Genomic DNA, 12,101 nt, shown 5'->3' on the forward strand with positions numbered 1-12,101 from the left:
TTCCATTTTCTGAGATCCTCCTCAATTTCCTTCTTTAGAGGATTGAAGTTCTTGTCATACAGGTCCTTCACTTGTTTAGTTAGAGTCACACCAAGGTATTGCATAGTTTTTGTGACAATTGTGAAGGGTACCTTTTCCCTAATTTCCTTCTCCAAATGTTTGTCCTTTGAATATAGGAAGGCTACTGATTGGTTTGAGTTGATTTTGTATCCAGCCACTTTGCTGAACTTGTTTATCAGCTGTAGGAGTTCTCCGGTGGAGTTTTTGGGGTCACTTAAATACACTATCATGTCATCTGCAAAGAGTGATGGCTTTATCTCTTCCTTTCCATTTTGTATCCCCTTGATCTCCTTTTGGTGTCTAATTGCTCCAGCCAGGACTTCCAGTACTATGTTGAATAGGTAGGGGGAGAGTGGGCAGCCTTGTCGAGTCCCTGATTTTAGTGGGATTGCTTCAAGTTTCCCACCATTAAGTGTGATGTTGGCTGTTGGTTTGCTGTCTATTGCTTTTATTATGTTTAAGTATGGACCTTGGATTCCTGTTCTTTCCAGGACTTTTAACATGAAGGGGTGTTGAATTTTGTCAAATGCTTTCTCAGCATCTAGTGAGATGACCATGTGATTTTGTTCTTTGAGTTTTTTTATATGGTGGATTACACTGATGGATTTCCTCATATTAAACCATCCCTGCATCCCAGAGATGAAGGCTACTTAGTCATGATGAATGATCGTTTTGATGTGTTCTTGGATTCGGTTTGCAAGGATTTTGTTGAGTATTTTTGTGTCAATGTTCATAAGTGAGATGGGTCTGAAGTTCTCTTTTCTTGTAGGGTCTTTGTGTGGTTTAGGTACGAGGGTTATTGTAGCCTCAAAAAATGAGTTGGGTAGTATTCCATCTGATTCTATCTTTTGAAATACTTTGGAGAGTATTGGTGTTATATCCGCAATAAATGTTTGATAAAATTCTGCACTGGACCCGTCTGGACATGGGCTTTTTTTGGTTGGTTGGCTTTGATGACTTCTTCTCTTTCTTTAGGTGTTATAGGGTTATTTAGATAGTTTACTTGGTCCTGGTTTAACTTTGGGATCTTGTATCTGTCTATAAATTTGTCCACTTCCTCCAGATTTTCCAATTAGTGGAGTATAAGTATTTGTAGTAGGATCTGATGATTTCTTGAATTTCCTCAGTTTCAGTTGTTATGTCTCCACTTAACTTTCTGATTTTTTTAATTTGTATACTCTCTCTTTGCCCTCTAGTTAGTCTGGCTAGGGGTTTATCAATCTTGTTGATTTACTCAAAGAACCAACTCTTGGTTTTTTTGATTTTTTCAATGTTTCTTTTTGTTTCTATTTGGTCTATTTCTGCCCTAATTTTGATTATTTCTTGCCATCTAGTCTTCTTGGGTATATCTGCTTCCTTTACTTCTAGGGCTTTTAGCTGTGCTTTCAGGTTGCTGATGTATGCTCTCTCCAGTTTGTTTTTGGAAGCACTTAGGGCTATGAGTTTTCCTCTCACTACTGCTTTCATTGCATCCCATAGGTTTGGGTATGTTGTGTTTTCGTTTTGGTTGAATTCTAGAAAGTCCTTAATTTCTTTCTTTATTTCTTCTTTGACCCTGCTATCATTTAACCGAGCGTTGTTTAGTTTCCATGTGTACGTGGGCTTTTTGTTGTCTTTGTTGTTGTTAAAGACCAGCCTTAGACCATGGTGATCTGAGAGGATGCATGAGATTATTTCAATCTTCTTATATCGATTGAGGCTCGTTCTGAGTCCAATTATGTGGTCAATTTTCGAGAAGGTGCCATGAGGTGCTGAGAAGACAAGACGGTTTATTCTTTTACTTTAGGATGATATGTTCTGTAGATATCTATTAATTCTAGTTGGTTCAAAGTCTCTGCTAGTTTTGCAGTGTCCTTGTTCAGTTTCTGTTTCCGTGATCTGTCCATTGGTGAGAGTGGGGTATTAAAGTCTCCCACTATTATTGTGTGGGGTGAAATATATTTTTATGAGCTTTAGTAGGGTTTCTTTTATGAATGTGGGTGATTTTTTATTTGGAGCATATAAGTTAAGGATTGAGAGTTTCTCCTGACAGATTCCCCCGGTAATGAGTAAAAAGTGTCCTTCCTTATCTTTTTTGACAACTTTTGGTTGGAAATTTACTTTATTCGATATTAGTAAAGCCACTCCAGCTTGCTTCTTGGGGCTGTTTGCTTGGAAGTTTTTTCCCCACCCTTTTACTTGAGATAGTGTCTGTCTTTGCTCAGAGATGAGTTTCCTGTATGCAGCAAAAGGCTGGATTTTGTTTATGTATCCAGTCTGATAGTCTATGTCTCTTTATTGGGGAGTTGAGTCCATTTATGTTAAAAGATATAAAGGAATAATTTTTTGTTTCCTGCCATTATTGCTTTTGTGGGTTGAGTTGTGTCTGTGTCTTTTTCTTCCTTTAGTTTTCTTGTTTAGGAGTTTTCTTTTTTTTTTTACTAGGCTGTATTTCCCCTCTTTGTATTGGGTTTTCGACCTATAATTCATTGTAGTGCTTGGTTTGTGGTAAGATAGTGTGTAAATTTAGATTTGTCTTGAAATATCTTCATCTCTCCATCTATGGTGTTTGATAGTTTTTTCTGGGTATAGCAGCTTGGGGTGGCACTTGTGCTCTCTTAGGGTGCGCATGATGTCTGTCCAGGCTCTTCTAGCTTTCATAGTCTTTGTTGAGAAATCGGGTGTGATTCTGATTGGCCTGCCTTTATATGTTACCTGACCTTTTCCCCTTACTGCTTTTAGTATTCTTTCTTTGCTTTGGGCACTTGGTGTTTTGCCTGTTATGTTTCAGGAGGTATTTCTTTTCTGGTCCAACCTATTTAGAGTTCTGAAGGCTTCTTTTATGCTCGTGGTCATCTCATTCTTGAGGATAGGGAAGTCTTCTTCTACGATTTTGTTGAAGATATTTCCTGTGCATCTTAGTTGATACTCTTCTCCCTCTTCTATTCCTATTATCCTTATGTTCAGTCTTTTCATTGTGTCTTGGATTTCCTGGACATTTTGGGTTAGGAGCTTTTTGTTTTTTGCATCTTGTCTGGCTGTTTTGTTTTTGTTTGCAATGTTGTCTTCTGCCACCAAGATTCTCTCTTTGATCTCTTGTAATCTATTGGAAATGCTTGCTTCTGTGATTCCTGATGGTTTTTTTTTTTTTTTTTTTTTTTTTTGGTGTTCTTCCTCTAGGGTTATCTTTTTTAGTGTTTTCTTTATTGTGTAAATTTCCGTTTTAATTTTCCTCTTCCATTCTTAGAGTTCTTGAGTTTTTTTCTTGTTTCCTCTTTAAAAGCTTCTGAATCTTTCGCTTTTCCTCCCGTTCTTGTTCAAGTATCTCTATCAGCATCTTGAGGTATGATTTCAGGTCTGCGTCTTCTTTTAATGGAGTGTTTGGAATTCCGATGTTTGCTCTTATGGGAGAGCTGGGTTCTGGTGTTGCCAGGTTGTCTTGGTTTCCTTGGGATATACATTTTCGCTTTCCTCTTGCCATTTTGTTGTCAGTGATATGTTCTCACCTTTCCTATGAATCTGGTGGGTATCCCTGGATCTCCACTGGTCTAGGTGGCAGATGGGCCCAGCCCTGTTCTATGCCTCAGAGTCGCCGGGTGGGAATAGAAGTTTCAAAGTTCTGTTCCTGGTCCCCGGATCAGGCAGGTGGAAAGGTGCGCCCCGTGTGTGCACTCCGCAGAGATCTCTCTGCTCCCGGGGCGCTCAGATCTCCTACTCACCAGTCTCTCAACCTTAGGAGCTGGTGGTCCGCATGGCAGATGGGCCAAACTCTGCTCTGCGCCCTGAAGTCACCGCCAGGTGGAAACAGAAGTTCCAAAATTCTGTTCCTGGTACCAGTTTTTCAGCCCCGTGAGGACTCATTTCTGCATCTTCTATTCTATTCCATTGATACACATGCCTGTTATTGTACCAGTACCATGCTTTTTTCAGCACAAGTGCCTTGTAATATAGCTTGAGGTCAGGGATAGTGATTTCTGCAGATATTTTCTTGTTGTGAAGGATGGATTTGTCTATTCTAGGTCTTTTGTCATTCCTGATGAAATTGCGCATTGGTCTTTCTAACTCAATGAAGAACTGGGTTGGAATTTTGATGGGGATTGCATTGAATCTCTAGATTATTTTAGTAAGATGTCCACTTTTAAAATGTTGATCCTTCCAATCCATGAGCATGGGAGATCTTTCCGTTTTCTGAGATCTGCCTCGATTTAATTCTTTAGATGTTTGACGTTCTTGTCATTCAGGTCCTTCACTTGCTTAGAGTCACATGAATGTATTTCATAGTTTTTGTGACTATTGTGAAAGTTATATTTTCTCTAATTTCATTCTCCACATGTTTATCCTTTTAATATAGGAAGGCTACTGCTTTATTGAGTTAATTTTATATCCAGCCACTTTGCTGAACTTGTTTATCAGCTGTTGGAGTTCTCTGGTGGAATTTGTGGGATCACTTAAGTACACTATCATGTCATCTAAAGAGTGATGTTTTTACTTCTTCCTTTCCAATTTGTATCTCCTTGATCTTCTTTTGCTGTCTAATTGCTCCAGCCAGGACTTCCAGTACTATGTTGAATAAGTAGGGAGAGAGTGGGCAGCTTTGTCGAGTCCATGATTCTAGTGGAATTGCTTCATTTTTTCCACCCTTAAGTTTGATGTTGGCTGTTGGTTTCTGTACATTGCTTTTATTATGTTTAGGTGTGGACCTTGGATTCCTGTTCTTTCCAGGACTTTTAACATGAAGGGGTGTTGAATTTTGTCAAATTCTTTCTCAGCCTCTAGTGAGATGACCATGTGATTTTTTAATTTTAGTTTATATGGTGGATTACATTGGTGGATTTCTTTATATTAAACCATCCTTGCATTCCAGGGATGAAGATATTTATTGTGCCTTTCAGTTCATATTCTTCACCCTGTCTACACCTATTAGGCTTAGGTTAGACCTTCTCATGGTGTCCTGGATTTTCGTGATATTTTGCTAAGAAACTTTTTTATTTTTGCAGTTTCTCTGAGTGTTGTGTCAATGATTTCGATGTTCTGTTTTCTTCTTTAGATTCTCTTTTCTATCTCTTGTATTCTGTTGGTGATTCTAGCATTTATGACTCCTTATGTCTTTCCTAAGTTTTTTAACTTCAAGTTTGTTTTCTTTAGTTTTTCCTTCATTGTTTCTGTTTCTGTTTTCAGTTCCTTCACCTGGTTATTCTTCCATTCAACTATTTAAGTGCTTTTTGTGTTTCCTCTTTAAGGGCTCCATCTTGTTTGTGTGTAATCTCCTTTACTTTTGAATGTGTTCTTTATGTTCTTCTCCTTTGAGCTTCTCCATCATCATCATTAAGTATAATTTTAAGTCTAAATCTTGTTTTTCTTGTTATTGAAGATATCCACTATTTGCAGTGGTGGAAGTACTGAGTTTTGATGTTGCCATGTGATCTTGGTTTTGGTTTCTTAGAGTCCTGCCATCTTGTTCTATGTGATGCTAGGTGATCTTCTTGTCTCATATTGGGGCTTATGTCTCTTGTAGGTAGGTGGGCCCATGATCTCTAGAGGAAGATTGTTTCTGGGTGTTCCTCTCTAAGGGTACATTGTGAATTCCAATGGCAGAGACCAATCTTGATGTATTTGGGCTGAGTCTGGCTTTTGATTGTAAGTGTGCTCTCCTGGGTAGTACCTCTGCTTGTGTATGAAGTTTTCTGGCTGGCCTCTCCCAGGATAAAATGTGGGCAGAAGAAGTTGACTCACCCTTCTATTTAAGATGGAAAGCACACGTGTAGCTCTTCCAAGCTCTTAGGGACCTATGGTAGAAAAAGAAACAGGGCTGGGTCTGGCCTTGGGCAGGAAGTGTTCCAAGTAACACCATATTACTTATATCTCAGCCTAGGTTTCTGTTTTCTGTGGTAGAGACTGACTATAAGTCAGGTGATCTCTGATTCTGAGTAGAAAGGCCTCCCAGGCAACAGATCCTACTTTGCAGAACATGGTAATCTGCACCTGAGTAGTCCCCCTTCCCATATAATTCTCCACAAAGAGTTTGTGAAAAGTCCTTTAGCTGGAAAGTTCCTAAGTCATATGTTTTATTCCCTTCTTCTACCTGTATAAAATTAGTGCATGAAAATTAAAATTTTGTCAGCTTGATCAGACCTCCTGTTATGCTGTTCATTCTTTGCTTCTTCCTTCCTTTTTTATTGTTTTTTTTTTTTTTTTTCATGAACTGAACATCTTTATTTTAACAAATAAAGATAAAGGTACAGATTTTAATCGTTTTTGGATAAGTGTATATGAATACTTTTTGTAAGACCTTGATTTTTTTCAAATTTGCTAGTATGCATTAAAATTTTACTAGTTACAATGATCAAAAAGTACAATAAAACAAGATGTAACCTGGAAATTGTTAAAGTTTTCTAGGTGTGTAAACACTAATCATAATGGTTTTTCAGTTAATTTTTTGATTTGTTTTGCTTCCTTTTTTTTTTTTTTGTTTTCTGCCTTTGGGTTTTTTTTTCTTTTTCTTTTTCTTTCTTTTTTTTTTTTTTTTTTTTTTTTGACTTAATATAGTCTGTGAATTGTTTCTGGGGTGTTCAGAGATTTCTAGGGTTAATATCCAATTTTAGGTGACTGCATATTATGTCTGTTCTTTTTTGTGTGGGTTATCTCATTAAGGATGATATTCTCTAGATGCATCCATTTTCTTAGAATTTCATAAAGTAATTGTTTCTGATAGCTGCGTAGTACTGCACTGTGTAAATATACCACAATTTCTGTATCCATTCTTTTACTGAAGGACATCTGGGTTCTTTCCTGCCTCTGGCTATTATAAGTTGGGCTGCTATGTACATTTTGGTGCATATGTCTTTGTTGTATGTTGTAACTTCTCTGGCGTATATGCCCTGAAGTGTAATAATTGGGTCTTCATGTAGTACTATGTCCACTTTTCTGAGGAACCGTCATACTGATTTCCAGATTTGCTGTGGCTGTTTAGAACTCCAGTTACAGTGGAGGAGTGTTCTTTTTTCTTTGCATCCTCGCCATCATCTGTTGTCTTCAAAATTTTTGATCTTAGCTATTCTCTGTGTGAAGTAGAAATTCAGCTGTGTTTTGATTTTCATATCCCTGATAACTAATTATGTCAAGCACTTCCTTAGATGATTTTCAGGCATTTCATATTCCTCACTTGAGAATATTTTATTTAGCACCATACCTCATTTTTAATAGGGTTGTTTGATTCTCTGGTTTCTAGCTTCTTGAGTTCTTTGTATACCTTTGATATCAGGCCTCTATTAGAATTGGGGTTGGTAATGATCTTTTCCCAATCTGATAGCTTCTGTTTTCTTTTCTTGACATTGTCCTTAGCCTTACAGTAACTTTGCAATCTCATTATGTCCAATTTGACAATATTTGACCTTAAAGCATGAGCCATTGGTGTTCTGTTCAGGAAACTTTCTCCTGTGTCTATGAGTTCTAAGGTTTTCCCTTTTTTCTCTTCTAATAGTTTCAGTGTACCTGTTTCAATGTGGAGATCTTTGATCCACTTGCACTTGATCTTTGTAGAACGAGATAAGAAAGGGTCTATTTTCATTCTTCTGCATGCTGAGCATCAGTTGGACCAACACTCTTTATTGAAGATGCTGTCCTTTTTCCATTGAATATTTATAGCACTTTAGTCAAAAATCAGGTGACCATATAAGTGAGGGTTCATTTCTGGATCTTCTATTCTATTCCATTGATCCACATGCCTGTTTCTGTTCCAGTACCATGCAGTTTTTAGCACAATTGCCTTGTAATATAGCTTGAGGTCAGGGATGGTGATTCCCAAATATGTTTTCTTGTGGTTGAGGATGGATTCTGCTCTTGTAGGTCTTTTGTTATTCCAGATGAAATTCCATATTGCTCTTTCCAACTCAGTGAAGAACTGGGTTGGAGTTTTGATGGGGATTGCGCTGAATCTGTAGATTGCTTTTGGTAGGATGGCCATTTTTAAAATGTTGATACTTTCAAACCATGAGCATGAGAGATCTTACTACTTTCTGAGATCTTCCTTGATTTCCTTCTTTGTAGATTTGAAGTTCTTGTCATACAGGTCTTTCACTTGCTTTGTTAGAGGTTTTTCATAACTTCTTTGATAACTCTTGGTTGTAAATCTCCTTTATTAAATGTTAGAATGACCACTCCAGCTTTCTTTTTGGGACTGTTTGCTTGGAATGTTTTTTTCCCAATATTTTACTCTGAGATAGTGTCTATTTTTGTCTCTGATATGAGTTTCCTGTATGCAGCAAGATGTGTGTTCCATTTATATATCCAGACATTTAGCCTATATTTTTGTGGGGATTGAATCTATTTATGTTTACAGATATTAAGGAATAGTGGTTGCTGTTTCCTGCTATTTTTGCTTTTAGAGGTAGAATTGTGCCTGTGGGTCTTTCTTCTTTTGGTTTTGTTGCTTAGGTTTTTTCTTGTTTTATCTAGGATGTAGTTTTGTTCCTTTTCTTGGGTTTTCCACCTATAATTTCTTGCATTGCTGGGTTTGTGGTCAGATATTGTATATATTTACTTTTGTCCTGGAATAGCTTGTTTTCTCCATCTACGGTGATTGAGTGTTTTTCTGGGTATAGCAGCTTGGGCTGACACTTATGTTCTCTTAGGGACTGTATGATGTCTGTCCAGGAACAACTAGCATTCATAGTCTCTATTGAGAATTTGGGTGATCTGATAGGATACATGGGATTATTTTCATGTTCTTGTATCAGTTGAGAACTGTTATGTGGCCCAATAGTTGGTCATTTTTGGAGATTATGTCCTGAGATGCTGATATGAAGGTAAATTCATTTGTTTTAGGATAAAATACTCTGTATATGTCTGTTAAATCTATTTGATTCAAAACTTCTTTTAGTTTCACTATGTCTGTGTTCAGTTTCTACTTCCATGATCTTTCCATTGATGAGACTTAGGTGTTGATGTCTCCCACTATTGTCCTAAATTCTGCCACACATGCTTTGATCTTTAGTAAGTTTTCTTTTATGAATGTGGGTGCCCTTGTATTTGGAGCATGGATGTTTAGGATTGAGAGTCTTTTGTAGATTTTCCTGAAGTTGTTTGTTAATTTAACATTAATTCCACATCCCCAAAAGGGCTGGCTAGTCACATGACTCCAACTAAGTATTCCCATTTTAATTAGTAATATAAAGGAACAAAGGTGATTGGGCAGGGTGAGGGAATAAGAGAGAGGTGAGAGGTCTGAAGAAGGAAAGAGCTGGAAGCAACATGGAGCTACCCAAGACCAGCTGAACCCAGGTGAGATTTATTGGTGTAAAAAAGCTATGAACATTGTACAGGCTGGTTCTGTGTCAACGTGACACAAGATGGAGTTATCACAGAGAAAGGAGCCTCAGTTGAGGAAATGCCTCCATGAGGTCCAGCTGTAAGATATTTTTTCAACTAATGATCAAGGGGACCATAAATACAGCCACTAAACTCAGACAATATTGCTGATGCCAAGAAGTGCATGCTGACAAGAGTCTGGTATAATTTGCCTCCTGAGATAATCTTCCAGATCATGCCAAATACAGAGGCAGATTCTTACAGACAACTACTGAACTGAGAACAGGGTCCCCAATTGAGGCATCAGAGAAAGGATTGAAAAACAAGAAGGGTGTTAAAATTTCACTTACACAACGATTTCAACCAACCAAAAGTCCCAGGGATTAAACTACTGTTCTAAGTGTATACATGGACTGACCCATGGCTCTAGATCCACATGTAGTGGAGAATGGCCTTGTTGGGTATCAGTTGGAGAAGAATCGCTTGGTTTTATCAAGGCTGGATGCCCCAGTATATGTTAATATTAGAGCAGGGAGGGAGGATGGTGTGGGTTGGTGGGTGATTATTTATTTTAATCAGTAGAAGATCACATGACACAGGGTGTTTGTGCTGGGGAAGGCAGGATAGGGAATGAGAGTTGAAATGTAAATTAAATATATCCAATATTTTTTAAAAAAAGGAAAACAGGAAAAAATAGAGCAACAAAATTTGTGTTAAAAATTAAAGTGTTGGTTCTTAGATAAAAATAAATAACTTAATGTTACATCTTGAACTTTCCTTTGTGAGCCCTGATTTAAGGTACAATCATATTAATATTAGAATCAGTATAATAAAGATTTGAACCAAGAGAAGACAGACAAGAAAGATAAGAAAATAAATTGAGTATGTCAGTAGAATATTGGCTTTGAGTGTTTGGGATTTACAGATATTGAACCTAACTCTCTCATTGGTGATTTAAATAGAATTTGCATTATCTCTGGGTCCTCTCTTCACTAGGAATCTAGGGGACAAAGAGGTATTTGACTGGATTTAGACTGTGTCTGCTCTTCCAACTGAGGAGATATCTGAAGCCCAACCCAGCCACTTCCTTTCTTTTGGCTGCCTGCATAGACTGAGTACAAAGTAAACTCTATGTCATCCTTAACCTCTAGGCCATGAGACATTCCTTTGTACTTTACCACACAAATTTAGAAGAATATGGCAATCTCAAAGCAGTAGAACCACTTTTCTCTAACAATTAGATTGTAACCAGTGGAACTAGTGAGCCAATTACATTATATCTTATTTTTTCTGGACATGTCACTGCAAGAGAAAGAAGCTAATGACTCTGAGTAGGATTGCTGTGGATGTTTATCCATGCAAAATAGCAGGAGATGACCAAGTACACCTTGACCTTCACTGACTTAGTAGTGGAGGGAATGAGAGGTGTAAGAATTTTGTGATCATTTACAAATCTTAGTTTCTGTTCCTTACATTACTTTAGTCTAAAGCATCTTCTCAGGTTCTTAACCAAAATGACCAACTAAAAGAAAAAGAGAAGGGGTGCTTGCTTTGTGTTTTCTAAGCTTTCTTATGAAACATGGAGGTGTTACTTTGCCACATCAAAGGAATTTACAAGGAGTGTGATATTCTAACCATCAAAGGATCAGGCACTGTTCAAAAAGGAATGCCCTATGAGTGTTCCCATGGCAAAGTGGGAAGAGTCTACAATGTCATGCAGCATGCCTTGGGCATGCTTGTAAACAAACAAGCAATTTAATGGCAAGATTGTGGACAAGAGGATCAGTGTGTGGATTGAGCACATCAAGCACTCAAAAATCAGAGACAGTTTCTGAAGGGGGTGAAGCAGAATAGTCAATAAAAAAAGAAAGCAAAGGGAAGGGCTCCTGGGCTCCACTGATTTACCAGCCTGTGCTATCCAGAGACTCACACTTTGTGAGGATCAATGGAAGAGACTCTGAGCTGCTGGGACCATTCCTGATGAATTACTTGTCTAATATATAAGAAAATAAATAAAAAACATGGATGCAATATATTTTACTTAGAAAAAAATTTTTTACTCTGAGATATTAGACACTTATAATTTATTATGTATTTACTGTAACCATGTGGAAAGAAGAAAGGAAGACATTAATTTTTTTTGTTCTTTTTTGTAATGTCTTTTTCTTTCAACTTTATTTTACAGATTTAAAGCATTTTTACATCAAAGTGTACTATTACATTTCTGTTACTACTTGGTTTATTTTAAATGTTTGATAGTGTGCATTAAGATCTTTCTAGTTACAATGAGCATAAAGTACAGGTAAACCAAGATGTAACCTGGAATAAGTCAAAGTTTTCTTGGTGTGTAGAGTTTAATCATAATAATTTTTCACTTTCTTCATTTTTCTTTAACTTTGTATAGTCTGTGAGTTGTTTCTGGGGTGTTCTGTGCTTTCTGGGGTTAGTATCAAATTATCAGTGACTGCTCATTATGTCTGTTCTTTTGTGACTGGGTAATCTTACTCAGGAGGATATTCTCTAGATGCATTGATTTTTTTAAGAATTTCATAAAGACATTGTTTCTGATAGCTGAGTAGAAATCCATTGTATAATATACCACAATTTTGGTATCCTTTCATCTACTGAAGAACATCTGGGTTTTTTCCAGCTTCTGTCTATTATAAATAGGGCTGCTATGAACATTATGGTTCCTGTGTCTTTGTTGTATGTTAGATCTTCTATGGGGTATATGCCCGGACATGAAAAGACTGAGT

This window comes from Micromys minutus (assembly GCF_963924665.1).
Source record: "Micromys minutus genome assembly, chromosome: 23".
NCBI lineage: Eukaryota > Metazoa > Chordata > Mammalia > Rodentia > Muridae > Micromys > Micromys minutus.